The following is a 14,617-nucleotide window of genomic DNA, read 5'->3' on the forward strand; positions in this document are numbered from 1 at the left end:
AGACGAGCCCCACGGGCGCCCAAGAGGGGGCTCCCGAACCCCGACCGCGGCGGCGCGCCTCGGGAACGGCCACCCGCCGCGTGAGGAACGGGAGTCCGCGGGAGCCGCCGCACGCCGACGGCTCCCGACGGGCCCCTCCGCCCCCCCGACCCCGGGGACGGAGGAGGCGACCCCCCCGGGGGTCTTTAAACCTACGCGCCGGAACGCGGTAGCTAGGTACCCGGACAGGGGTCGGGGGTGGAAGACGCGGAAGGGGGACCGCCGCCGCGACGACGCGCCCGGTCGCGCCCCCTCGCACGACACCGGCTCCGTCCGGCGCGCGCGCCCGGGAGCCACGGCGAGAGGGCGGCGGGACGCCGACGCGGAGCGCTCCCCTTCCCCCAACGGGGGACGGGACGCGCACCACCCCCCAGAAACGAAACGGAAGAGCCGGACGGGAAAGAGGGGACACACCCGCGGGCCGCTGCGGTGCGGTGAGGCAAGCAGCAGGAGTGGACGGAGGAGAGCGAGAGCGGGAAGAGAGCCGCCGTCCGCCGTGAGCCGCCAGCGGCAGAGCCAGACACGGGTCCTCGGACCGGGCGAGGAGGACGGGCGAGCCGGCACCCGTCCCCCTTCCCCCTCTCTCGACCTCTCTCTCACGACCGCCACGCGCGCCCGTGCGCACGCACACTTCCGTGCGCACAACACACGCGCGACCCGGGGAGCGCGCCTCCCGGCGAGAACTCGGGCGAGGCAGGCGAGCGGGCGGGCAGAGCCGCCGCCGCCGCTCTCTCACGTTAATGATCCTTCCGCAGGTTCACCTACGGAAACCTTGTTACGACTTTTACTTCCTCTAGATAGTCAAGTTGGTGAACAACCACAAATAAGCAAACAAATAGAGAGATAATAACAATAAAAATATTTGAGAGTTCAAATAATTGACTTCATCCACAATAAAAGAATATAAAAATAAAAATATCAAATGCACTTGAACACATTGGCACAGGAGAACGCTTGCTAAATAGAACCCCAGTAGCACAGACACTGAGAGAAAAAGAAAAAAAAGAAAAAAGAAAAAAAAAGAAAAACAAAACAAAAAAAAGAACAAAGAAAAAAACTAAAGAGAGAAAAAAAAGAAAAAAAAGAAAAGAAGAAGAAGAAAAAAAAGAAAAAAAGAAAAAAAGAAAAAAAAGAAAAAAAAAGAAAGAAAAAAGAAAAAAAAAGAAAAAAAAAACAGACACTGAGAGAAACAATTAATAAGTGAGACCTCCTGAAACTGAAAAGCTTATGTAAGGCAAAGAACATGGCCAACAAGACAAAATGACGGCCTTACAGAATGGGAAAAGATCTTCACTAATCTCCAAAATACACAAAGAAGTCGAGAAATTGGTCATCCAAAGAACAAATAATCCAATTTTAAAAAATGGAGTACAGACCTAAACAGAGAACTCTCAACAGAGGGATCTAAAATGGTTGAAAGACACTTAAATGTATTTAGTGATTATATTTCTTTTCCCTTAGGGATAAAGAAATGGAGAAGTTCTTTGAAGCAGTAAGTCACAAAAACACCAGGCCGTTAAACTTCAGCTACAGGGAAACCCTGTCTCGTGGAAAAACAAAACAACAACAACAACAACAAAAAAAAATCCTGAAGCCAGTGATCATTGCAAACATCTGTATGTTCAGATACTGAGCCTGAGCAAGTTAGAGTGTCACAGATTTGCTGCAATTCATTGCAAATTTCATGTGGATCACAAATCCTGCTCAAGTTACAGCTGTTAGTGTCAGTGTGAACCTTGACACCATCTCTACTGGATTCCTGTCAGCTGGGCTCCGGTCTGCTAGAAAAGCAGAAGAACTAAGGTACCGTAATTAACCTCTTCTGTGCCCCACCTGCAAGAACACTCTGTAAGCTACAGTTCTGAAAACAGCCTGGTCCTGGCATAAGAACAGACAGGAGGACCAATGGAACCGAATAGAAGACCCGGATATCGATCCACACATCTTCGAACACCTGATCTTTGATAAAGAAGTCAAAAATATCCAATAGAAAAAAAAAGAAAGCATGTGAGTTCAAGACCAGCCTGGTCTACAAGAGCTAGTTCCAGGACAGGCTCCAAAAAAAAAAAAAACTACAGAACAACCCTGTCTCGAAAAAAAAAAAAGAAAGAAAGAAAGAAAGAAAGAAAGAAAGAAAGAAAGAAGAAAAAGAAAACAGTGCTGTCCTCGAAAATGCCCTCTCCCTTTGAACACGGCCCCTCCTTTGGGCTGAGTTTCCCACACAGCTCTGATGATGCAGGAGGATGCCGAGGGCCCAGTTGGTGCCTGTATCTGTGCCTTGGCAGCAGCTATTCATGTCTTGCCACTCAGAGTCAAATTCCCTTAAGTTTAGCCTTCCCTAAGTGCTTGTTCACTTCAGAAGACTCAACCCTCATCTTCCATGTCCTCCTGGCCTAATTTCTCATATTACTGTTTTACTGAGTATGAATCAGTAATATGAGATGTTCAGGAGAGGGAGGAAGGGTCATTCATGAAAAAAGTGAGTGTTCAACTAACTAACTCCCCATGGGTTCAGGAAGTAGTGAGAAGATATTAATGAAGCAGAGAGAAATTTCTGGTTTTGGAAGGAGGAAATCCTGAATGGCTCCCTCTGTGTCGGAGGAGAGACTCCTGGAAAGGAAACCTCAGGTTCCGGTTGGTCGGTCGGTCGGTCGGTCGGTCAGTTCGGGGAGAAATATCAGCAAGGAGGTAAAGGCCGTGCCTCACGACATCAGCAGTCCCTTCTCTGGAAATTCCACGGTATCCCAGAGAGCTCTCGGAATTTTGTGATGTCACTCGTGTCCTAGAAACGCCAACTGCCCTCAAGACACACTCTCTCGGTGCCTATAAGACTCGGTTCTAGACATGTTGTCTAGAGAATGGAGATCGTTCGTGGAGAGGCCAGAGGGAGGAAGAAGAAAGCTGGCCTCAGATCTCACAGGAAAACATGGAGAAATAATTAGTGGTCCTGGGGAAGACGAAGTGAGTTCACCACTAGCAGGGACTAGAGAGATTTCTGGATGTGATGGCTTTGAGACTTCCAGGGCTAGGGCTCAGGAACTGGGAGGTTTCTGGGATGAAACAGGTCTGTCTGTCTTGTTTCTCTGAGTTCCTAAAGGGCCAACCCACATCAAAGATTCACGATAGTTGATTTGACAAAGTCGGGAATTGACAAGGAGTGCGGAAGGAGTCAGTGAGATTTCAATACCAGCACTGACTGCACATCATCACCCCCCCCCCCGGTCCTTTTCGTTGTGTAGCAATAATAATAGAGAAAGGGGAGTAGTGCTCTGCCAAAGCCCGTATTTTACCATGCCTTATATCACAGCCATTAGCAGGGTTGAGGCATCAAGTGCTGCAGTCAGTCCGACTCCTGTGACCCCCCTAAGGTTTCTGGCTTCCCAGTTTTGAGTGACACCATGGTCTCCAGTTCAGCTTGAGAGCTCTTTAAGAGCCAATGGAGGAGAGAGTGGAAAGAGACTGCCATTTTTTTCTTTTTCCTTGTCTTTCTTTCTTTTGCTGTTTTGCTTTGTTTTTCAAGAAAGGGTTTCTTTTTGTATCTTGGGCTGTCCTAAAACTCACTCTGTAAATCAGGCCATCTTTGAATTCACAGAGATCTGTGTGTGTGCTGTGATTAAAGCCCGGCTGAGACTGCAATTTCTTGTTAGCTCTGGGTGTCCTGAGCTGTTAGTAAGTGACAATGGCTCTGTGTTGTGAATCTCTGTGAATCCAGACTATGTTATGTCCTTCAATGACATGAGTCTGAAGCATCAAGCACCCACCCACCCCTATACTCCCTGAGGTCTCTGAAGTCACACACAGCGCAGCCTCTATGGGTCTGAATAAGGCTTAGAAAGCTTTTCCCTGGTTCACCTGGTGCAGAGGAAACCAGGTAAGTTCTGAGAGACATGCACCACCTTCCTACAGAAAGAAGGGAGGACTGATTAGCTAATACCCACAGAGGGGGAAACTCAAGTCTGGTATTTCAGACAGAACCTGCTTGGACAAAGTCTCATCTGTCAGTCACTTCCTGAGGGAAGGAGGGAGGGAGGGAGGGAGGGAGGGAGGGAGGGAGGGAGGAAGGAAGGACCACAATTATCTCTCCTCTGTGTCCTTTTTACGCTCTTTTCATGCTCTGATGAATATTGTGATTCAAGTTGGCCATGTCCCCTTTTCCACAGCATGTGCACTGTGGCTCTAGATCAAGGAATCAGTTTGTTTGTGTGTTTTGCTCTATCTAGGAGAAGCACCATAGCAGTTGCATACTGACTGAGAAATTTGATTTTTAGGAAATGATTTTTCATATCTGTGAGTGGTCTCTCCATAGATAGCCACTCATCTTTCTTTAAACTTGAGTATAGGAATGAATGATCCCTCCCTCCCTCCCTCCCTCCCTCTCTCCCTCTTCATGGGAATGAGTGTCTGCTCTTGCATTGAGGGCTCCCCAGTTCTCAGCATCTCCAGCCCAACCTGTCACAAGCTGATCACACATTTGCAAACTTGGGATATATTCTGCTGAAGTTTTGGGATAATGAATTTCATCAACTATGGGACTAACTTTGTTCTGACAGGACACTCACTCACAATCTCTCCTCATCACACCCACATAGTGTAACAACTTTGTGTTTCCTCCACAATGTGCTCATTTCTGTCAGGGAACTGAAAGCCGGCCAGCCAGCCAACACTATTTTTCCTTGTTTCTCATTTTGTTCTTATATTCTGTCTCTCCCCCCCCCCCGCCTGGAAAACTTTCAGAGTTCACTCTGCCCCCTGAGTAAAGGTGTTATGCTTCCTTTTATTGTATATTTAGTGTGTGTGTGTGTGTGTGTGTGTGTGTGTGAGAGAGAGAGAGAGATTCATTATGAAATCAAAAGTCAGTCAACAACAGCAAACTTTGTATTTATTTGTCCATCCACGTATTTGCTTGTTTACTTACTTACTTACTTACTTACTCACTCACTCACTCACTCACCCACTTCATTTATTATTTATTTATTTATTTATTTGCAGTGGAAGACTTAATTCAGTAAGAATGATCAGAAGGGTAGGTAGGGTATCCTTGGGAAAAGAGTAAGATATCACGATGACTTTCCCTTCCAAGAGGGAGCTTTCTAGTAAGACGTGAAACCACAGTTTCAAGGGCCCGCTTTCCACAAGTCCTTTTCCAAGGTCAGGCATTTCTTAGGTAAGCAAGGGTCTCCATTCATTCCCTTTGAGGAACTCTCAGGCCCTGCCCTGACATTAACCTCTGACTCCTGCCTATTGTCAAGGCCAATGGGACACTCCTCAGCCCCTCCCTGACCTGAGGTGACCTGAGAAGCCACAGCCCACCCCAGTTCACAGGCCTCTCTTTATCTATCTATCTAACTAAGTAACTGTACAGCATAAAATGTGGAATCTCTTCTCAATGAAATGCTGTTGGCAGCCATTCGATGAATTTATTCTCATCTCAGATCCTGTCCAGCAGGGATGTCTTCTTTCCGTGTTTCTTCTTCTTTTGTATGTTGCAGTCAGTTCAGATGTGCTGGTATATGGTGAGAAAGAGAGAGAGAGAGAAATGGAATTGCTTTTTATTTATTTGAAGAGTTTTAATGATTTAATATTCAGCTATTTCCAGCCTTATTTACCAGCACATTTATTATTACCAGCGAGCACCTTCCTCTGAAAACATTGGAATCGCCCCCCATCTGTACATGTCATGCACGTGCGTGCATATGTGTGTGTGTGTGTGTGTGTGTGTGTGAGCGTGTGCGCATCCCATCTATCTATCTATCTATCTATCTATCTATCTATCTATCTATCTATCTATGTATCCCTTCATCAAATTCCATTTTAGGAGCTGCTATGCTGACCAGTGACATGGAGGCCACCATTTTCTTAGCCAGTGACAGTCAGGAGACAGAAAGAAGGAAAGAAAGGAAGAAAGGAAGAAAGAATCTACATTCCCAAAGAAAGAAAAAAATTAAGTAAATTTTAAAAAGTAAAAAAAAAATTAAGAAAGTAAGTAAATACATACATAAAAATAGACATAAAGAATGAATAAATGAATAAAACTAAATAATAATTGAAACATTCAATAAGTAAATGAGTCACGCTAAATCAGCAGATAAATAAACAGATATATGAAAGAAGATAAGGAAGTGAAGGAATGAATGAACAAGTAAGTAAGTAAGTAAGTAAGTAAATAACTAGGTGGGTCATTTTTTTTAAAGAAGTAAGTAAATGAGATGGGCTGAACAGATAGTAAGTAAGTAAGTAAGTAAGCAAGCAAGCAAGCAAGCAATCGTGAAAAAAAAAATGAGAGCCGGGCGATGGTGGCGCACGCCTTTAATCCCAGTACTCGGGAGGCAGAGGTAGGCGGATCTCTGTGAGTTCGAGACCAGCCTGGTCTACAGTGCTAGTTCCAGGACAGGCTCCAAAGCCACAGAGAAACCCTGTCTCGAAAAACCAAAAAAAAAAAAAAAAAGAGAGAGACACATCCATTCAATCCATAAAAGACAAAACGTGGAAATAAACATGTAAACTGGTCGACCCACCCAAAGCAGGAGGGAGGTCTCTGTCCAGCAGGGCCGTCTTCTTTCCAAGTTGCAGTCAGTCAGATCTCTGGGCAAACAGAAAAAGAAAGCAATTGTTTTCTACTTGAACAGTTTTAATATTACTCAAATGAATTAATATTCAGCTATTTATTCCCAGCCTTATTTACAACTGGATGCCCACCGAGCACCTTCCTCTCATAGCTAGCCCCTTCTACCCCTGCCCCATCTGGACAGATAGACAGGATGTATGTATGTATGTATAAATAAATAAATAAATAAATAATAAAAAAGTAAAATAAAAATAAGTAAATAAATAAATTAAAAAAAAAGTGTTTGGTGAGTGGGGCGTGTTGGCATAGAGAACAAAAGAGATAAACTAACCACCAACACATTGAAGAATGACATCATTCAATCAAGACATGGAAAAAGACAACTGGTCGACCCAAGTTCACAAGGCCAACTGGTCGACCCCGGTACTTAGCATTTTAAGGCCAAATATTTAATCGGACAACTGGTCGACCCGCTTCCAGTCCGTCAAAAAAAAGGAAGTGCACAGAGACAACTGGTCGACCCGTCAGGTCTAGGAAGATATAATATATATTATACATTAAAAAAAAAAAAAAAAAAAAGAGTCCAGCGGGACATCTGGTCGACCCGCCGCATCCCCGGGGGAAAAAAATGGCCTCCCGCCCGGTGGGAGGGACTACTGGTCTACCCCGGTCCTTTGGAGAAGGAGGTGGAGAGGGGGGAAAAAAAAGTGCGCCCAACCTCCGCCGCCTCCCCGACAGGCGCGCCGCGGCGCCACGGCACGCGAGCGGAGGTCCGTGGCGAGAGGGGGCCCGGGGCGCCGCCAGACCCTCGCCCATCCTCCCCCGGGAAGAGGGATGGAGAGGGAAAGGCGCGCGCCCGGGAAAGAGGGGACACACCCGCGGGCCGCTGCGGTGCGGTGAGGCAAGCAGCGGGAGTGGACGGAGGAGAGCGAGAGCGGGAAGAGAGCCGCCGTCCGCCGTGAGCCGCCAGCGGCAGAGCCAGACACAGGTCCTCGGACGGGGCGAGGAGGGCGGGCGAGCCGGCGCCCGTCCCCCTTCCCCCTCTCTCGACCTCTCTCTCACGACCGCCACGCGCGCCCGTGCGCACGCACACTTCCGTGCGCACAACACACGTGCGACCCGGGGAGCGCGCCTCCCGGCGAGAACTCGGGCGAGGCAGGCGAGCGGGCGGGCAGAGCCGCCGCCGCTGCTCTCTCACGTTAATGATCCTTCCGCAGGTTCACCTACGGAAACCTTGTTACGACTTTTACTTCCTCTAGATAGTCAAGTTGGTGAACAACCACAAATAAGCAAACAAATAGAGAGATAATAACAATAAAAATATTTGAGAGTTCAAATAATTGACTTCATCCACAATAAAAGAATATAAAAATAAAAATATCAAATGCACTTGAACACATTGGCACAGGAGAACGCTTGCTAAATAGAACCCCAGTAGCACAGACACTGAGAGAAAAAGAAAAAAAAGAAAAAAGAAAAAAAAAAGAAAAACAAAACAAAAAAAAAGAACAAAGAAAAAAACTAAAGAGAGAAAAAAAAGAAAAAAAAGAAAAGAAGAAGAAGAAAAAAAAGAAAAAAAGAAAAAAAGAAAAAAAAGAAAAAAAAAAGAAAGAAAAAAGAAAAAAAAAGAAAAAAAAACAGACACTGAGAGAAACAATAAGTGAGACCTCCTGAAACTGAAAAGCTTCTGTAAAGCAAAGAACATGGCCAACAAGACAAAACGACGGCCTTACAGAATGGGAAAAGATCTTCACTAATCTCCAAAATACACAAAGAAGTCGAGAAATTGGTCATCCAAAGAACAAATAATCCAATTTTAAAAAATGGAGTACAGACCTAAACAGAGAACTCTCAACAGAGGGATCTAAAATGGTTGAAAGACACTTAAATGTATTTAGTGATTATATTTCTTTTCCCTTAGGGATAAAGAAATGGAGAAGTTCTTTGAAGCAGTAAGTCACAAAAACACCAGGCCGTTAAACTTCAGCTACAGGGAAACCCTGTCTCGTGGAAAAACAAAACAACAACAACAACAACAAAAAAAAAATCCTGAAGCCAGTGATCATTGCAAACATCTGTATGTTCAGATACTGAGCCTGAGCAAGTTAGAGTGTCACAGATTTGCTGCAATTCATTGCAAATTTCATGTGGATCACAAATCCTGCTCAAGTTACAGCTGTTAGTGTCAGTGTGAACCTTGACACCATCTCTACTGGATTCCTGTCAGCTGGGCTCCGGTCTGCTAGAAAAGCAGAAGAACTAAGGTACCGTAATTAACCTCTTCTGTGCCCCACCTGCAAGAACACTCTGTAAGCTACAGTTCTGAAAACAGCCTGGTCCTGGCATAAGAACAGACAGGAGGACCAATGGAACCGAATAGAAGACCCGGATATCGATCCACACATCTTCGAACACCTGATCTTTGATAAAGAAGTCAAAAATATCCAATAGAAAAAAAAAGAAAGCATGTGAGTTCAAGACCAGCCTGGTCTACAAGAGCTAGTTCCAGGACAGGCTCCAAAAAAAAAAAACTACAGAACAACCCTGTCTCGAAAAAAAAGAAAGAAAGAAAGAAAGAAAGAAAGAAAGAAAGAAAGAAAGAAAGAAAGAAGAAAAAGAAAACAGTGCTGTCCTCGAAAATGCCCTCTCCCTTTGAACACGGCCCCTCCTTTGGGCTGAGTTTCCCACACAGCTCTGATGATGCAGGAGGATGCCGAGGGCCCAGTTGGTGCCTGTATCTGTGCCTTGGCAGCAGCTATTCATGTCTTGCCACTCAGAGTCAAATTCCCTTAAGTTTAGCCTTCCCTAAGTGCTTGTTCACTTCAGAAGACTCAACCCTCATCTTCCATGTCCTCCTGGCCTAATTTCTCATATTACTGTTTTACTGAGTATGAATCAGTAATATGAGATGTTCAGGAGAGGGAGGAAGGGTCATTCATGAAAAAAGTGAGTGTTCAACTAACTAACTCCCCATGGGTTCAGGAAGTAGTGAGAAGATATTAATGAAGCAGAGAGAAATTTCTGGTTTTGGAAGGAGGAAATCCTGAATGGCTCCCTCTGTGTCGGAGGAGAGACTCCTGGAAAGGAAACCTCAGGTTCCGGTTGGTCGGTCGGTCGGTCGGTCGGTCAGTTCGGGGAGAAATATCAGCAAGGAGGTAAAGGCCGTGCCTCACGACATCAGCAGTCCCTTCTCTGGAAATTCCACGGTATCCCAGAGAGCTCTCGGAATTTTGTGATGTCACTCGTGTCCTAGAAACGCCAACTGCCCTCAAGACACACTCTCTCGGTGCCTATAAGACTCGGTTCTAGACATGTTGTCTAGAGAATGGAGATCGTTCGTGGAGAGGCCAGAGGGAGGAAGAAGAAAGCTGGCCTCAGATCTCACAGGAAAACATGGAGAAATAATTAGTGGTCCTGGGGAAGACGAAGTGAGTTCACCACTAGCAGGGACTAGAGAGATTTCTGGATGTGATGGCTTTGAGACTTCCAGGGCTAGGGCTCAGGAACTGGGAGGTTTCTGGGATGAAACAGGTCTGTCTGTCTTGTTTCTCTGAGTTCCTAAAGGGCCAACCCACATCAAAGATTCACGATAGTTGATTTGACAAAGTCGGGAATTGACAAGGAGTGCGGAAGGAGTCAGTGAGATTTCAATACCAGCACTGACTGCACATCATCAGCCCCCCCCCGGTCCTTTTCGTTGTGTAGCAATAATAATAGAGAAAGGGGAGTAGTGCTCTGCCAAAGCCCGTATTTTACCATGCCTTATATCACAGCCATTAGCAGGGTTGAGGCATCAAGTGCTGCAGTCAGTCCGACTCCTGTGACCCCCCTAAGGTTTCTGGCTTCCCAGTTTTGAGTGACACCATGGTCTCCAGTTCAGCTTGAGAGCTCTTTAAGAGCCAATGGAGGAGAGAGTGGAAAGAGACTGCCATTTTTTTCTTTTTCCTTGTCTTTCTTTCTTTTGCTGTTTTGCTTTGTTTTTCAAGAAAGGGTTTCTTTTTGTATCTTGGGCTGTCCTAAAACTCACTCTGTAAATCAGGCCATCTTTGAATTCACAGAGATCTGTGTGTGTGCTGTGATTAAAGCCCGGCTGAGACTGCAATTTCTTGTTAGCTCTGGGTGTCCTGAGCTGTTAGTAAGTGACAATGGCTCTGTGTTGTGAATCTCTGTGAATCCAGACTATGTTATGTCCTTCAATGACATGAGTCTGAAGCATCAAGCACCCACCCACCCCTATACTCCCTGAGGTCTCTGAAGTCACACACAGCGCAGCCTCTATGGGTCTGAATAAGGCTTAGAAAGCTTTTCCCTGGTTCACCTGGTGCAGAGGAAACCAGGTAAGTTCTGAGAGACATGCACCACCTTCCTACAGAAAGAAGGGAGGACTGATTAGCTAATACCCACAGAGGGGGAAACTCAAGTCTGGTATTTCAGACAGAACCTGCTTGGACAAAGTCTCATCTGTCAGTCACTTCCTGAGGGAAGGAGGGAGGGAGGGAGGGAGGGAGGGAGGGAGGGAGGAAGGAAGGACCACAATTATCTCTCCTCTGTGTCCTTTTTACGCTCTTTTCATGCTCTGATGAATATTGTGATTCAAGTTGGCCATGTCCCCTTTTCCACAGCATGTGCACTGTGGCTCTAGATCAAGGAATCAGTTTGTTTGTGTGTTTTGCTCTATCTAGGAGAAGCACCATAGCAGTTGCATACTGACTGAGAAATTTGATTTTTAGGAAATGATTTTTCATATCTGTGAGTGGTCTCTCCATAGATAGCCACTCTTCTTTCTTTAAACTTGAGTATAGGAATGAATGATCCCTCCCTCCCTCCCTCCCTCCCTCTCTCCCTCTTCATGGGAATGAGTGTCTGCTCTTGCATTGAGGGCTCCCCAGTTCTCAGCATCTCCAGCCCAACCTGTCACAAGCTGATCACACATTTGCAAACTTGGGATATATTCTGCTGAAGTTTTGGGATAATGAATTTCATCAACTATGGGACTAACTTTGTTCTGACAGGACACTCACTCACAATCTCTCCTCATCACACCCACATAGTGTAACAACTTTGTGTTTCCTCCACAATGTGCTCATTTCTGTCAGGGAACTGAAAGCCGGCCAGCCAGCCAACACTATTTTTCCTTGTTTCTCATTTTGTTCTTATATTCTGTCTCTCCCCCCCCCCCCCGCCTGGAAAACTTTCAGAGTTCACTCTGCCCCCTGAGTAAAGGTGTTATGCTTCCTTTTATTGTATATTTAGTGTGTGTGTGTGTGTGTGTGTGTGTGTGAGAGAGAGAGAGAGAGAGAGAGATTCATTATGAAATCAAAAGTCAGTCAACAACAGCAAACTTTGTATTTATTTGTCCATCCACGTATTTGCTTGTTTACTTACTTACTTACTTACTTACTTACTCACTCACTCACTCACTCACCCACTTCATTTATTATTTATTTATTTATTTATTTGCAGTGGAAGACTTAATTCAGTAAGAATGATCAGAAGGGTAGGTAGGGTATCCTTGGGAAAAGAGTAAGATATCACGATGACTTTCCCTTCCAAGAGGGAGCTTTCTAGTAAGACGTGAAACCACAGTTTCAAGGGCCCGCTTTCCACAAGTCCTTTTCCAAGGTCAGGCATTTCTTAGGTAAGCAAGGGTCTCCATTCATTCCCTTTGAGGAACTCTCAGGCCCTGCCCTGACATTAACCTCTGACTCCTGCCTATTGTCAAGGCCAATGGGACACTCCTCAGCCCCTCCCTGACCTGAGGTGACCTGAGAAGCCACAGCCCACCCCAGTTCACAGGCCTCTCTTTATCTATCTATCTAACTAAGTAACTGTACAGCATAAAATGTGGAATCTCTTCTCAATGAAATGCTGTTGGCAGCCATTCGATGAATTTATTCTCATCTCAGATCCTGTCCAGCAGGGATGTCTTCTTTCCGTGTTTCTTCTTCTTTTGTATGTTGCAGTCAGTTCAGATGTGCTGGTATATGGTGAGAAAGAGAGAGAGAGAGAAATGGAATTGCTTTTTATTTATTTGAAGAGTTTTAATGATTTAATATTCAGCTATTTCCAGCCTTATTTACCAGCACATTTATTATTACCAGCGAGCACCTTCCTCTGAAAACATTGGAATCGCCCCCCATCTGTACATGTCATGCACGTGCGTGCATATGTGTGTGTGTGTGTGTGTGAGCATGTGCGCATCCCATCTATCTATCTATCTATCTATCTATCTATCTATCTATCTATCTATCTATCTATCTATCTATCTATGTATCCCTTCATCAAATTCCATTTTAGGAGCTGCTATGCTGACCAGTGACATGGAGGCCACCATTTTCTTAGCCAGTGACAGTCAGGAGACAGAAAGAAGGAAAGAAAGGAAGAAAGGAAGAAAGAATCTACATTCCCAAAGAAAGAAAAAAATTAAGTAAATTTTAAAAAGTAAAAAAAAAATTAAGAAAGTAAGTAAATACATACATAAAAATAGACATAAAGAATGAATAAATGAATAAAACTAAATAATAATTGAAACATTCAATAAGTAAATGAGTCACGCTAAATCAGCAGATAAATAAACAGATATATGAAAGAAGATAAGGAAGTGAAGGAATGAATGAACAAGTAAGTAAGTAAGTAAGTAAATAACTAGGTGGGTCATTTTTTTTAAAGAAGTAAGTAAATGAGATGGGCTGAACAGATAGTAAGTAAGTAAGTAAGTAAGCAAGCAAGCAAGCAAGCAATCGTGAAAAAAAAAATGAGAGCCGGGCGATGGTGGCGCACGCCTTTAATCCCAGTACTCGGGAGGCAGAGGTAGGCGGATCTCTGTGAGTTCGAGACCAGCCTGGTCTACAGTGCTAGTTCCAGGACAGGCTCCAAAGCCACAGAGAAACCCTGTCTCGAAAAACCAAAAAAAAAAAAAAAAGAGAGAGACACATCCATTCAATCCATAAAAGAAAAAACGTGGAAATAAACATGTAAACTGGTCGACCCACCCAAAGCAGGAGGGAGGTCTCTGTCCAGCAGGGCCGTCTTCTTTCCAAGTTGCAGTCAGTCAGATCTCTGGGCAAACAGAAAAAGAAAGCAATTGTTTTCTACTTGAACAGTTTTAATATTACTCAAATGAATTAATATTCAGCTATTTATTCCCAGCCTTATTTACAACTGGATGCCCACCGAGCACCTTCCTCTCATAGCTAGCCCCATCTACCCCTGCCCCATCTGGACAGATAGACAGGATGTATGTATGTATGTATAAATAAATAAATAAATAATAAAAAAGTAAAATAAAAATAAGTAAATAAATAAATGAAAAAAAAAGTGTTTGGTGAGTGGGGCGTGTTGGCATAGAGAACAAAAGAGATAAACTAACCACCAACACATTGAAGAATGACATCATTCAATCAAGACATGGAAAAAGACAACTGGTCGACCCAAGTTCACAAGGCCAACTGGTCGACCCCGGTACTTAGCATTTTAAGGCCAAATATTTAATCGGACAACTGGTCGACCCGCTTCCAGTCCGTCAAAAAAAAAGGAAGTGCACAGAGACAACTGGTCGACCCGTCAGGTCTAGGAAGATATAATATATATTATACATTAAAAAAAAAAAAAGAAAAAAGAGTCCAGCGGGACATCTGGTCGACCCGCCGCATCCCCGGGGGAAAAAAATGGCCTCCCGCCCGGTGGGAGGGACTACTGGTCTACCCCGGTCCTTTGGAGAAGGAGGTGGAGAGGGGGGAAAAAAAAGTGCGCCCAACCTCCGCCGCCTCCCCGACAGGCGCGTACCGGCGCCATGGCGCGCGAGCGGAGGTCGGTGGCGAGAGGGGGCCCGGGGCGCCGCCAGACCTCGCCCATCCTCCCCCGGGAAGAGGGATGGAGAGGGAAAGGCGCGCGCCCGGGAAAGAGGGGACACACCCGCGGGCCGCTGCGGTGCGGTGAGGCAAGCAGCGGGAGTGGACGGAGGAGAGCGAGAGCGGGAAGAGAGCCGCCGTCCGCCGTGAGCCGCCAGCGGCA

This window comes from Microtus pennsylvanicus, unplaced genomic scaffold, assembly GCF_037038515.1.
Source record: "Microtus pennsylvanicus isolate mMicPen1 unplaced genomic scaffold, mMicPen1.hap1 Scaffold_112, whole genome shotgun sequence".
NCBI lineage: Eukaryota > Metazoa > Chordata > Mammalia > Rodentia > Cricetidae > Microtus > Microtus pennsylvanicus.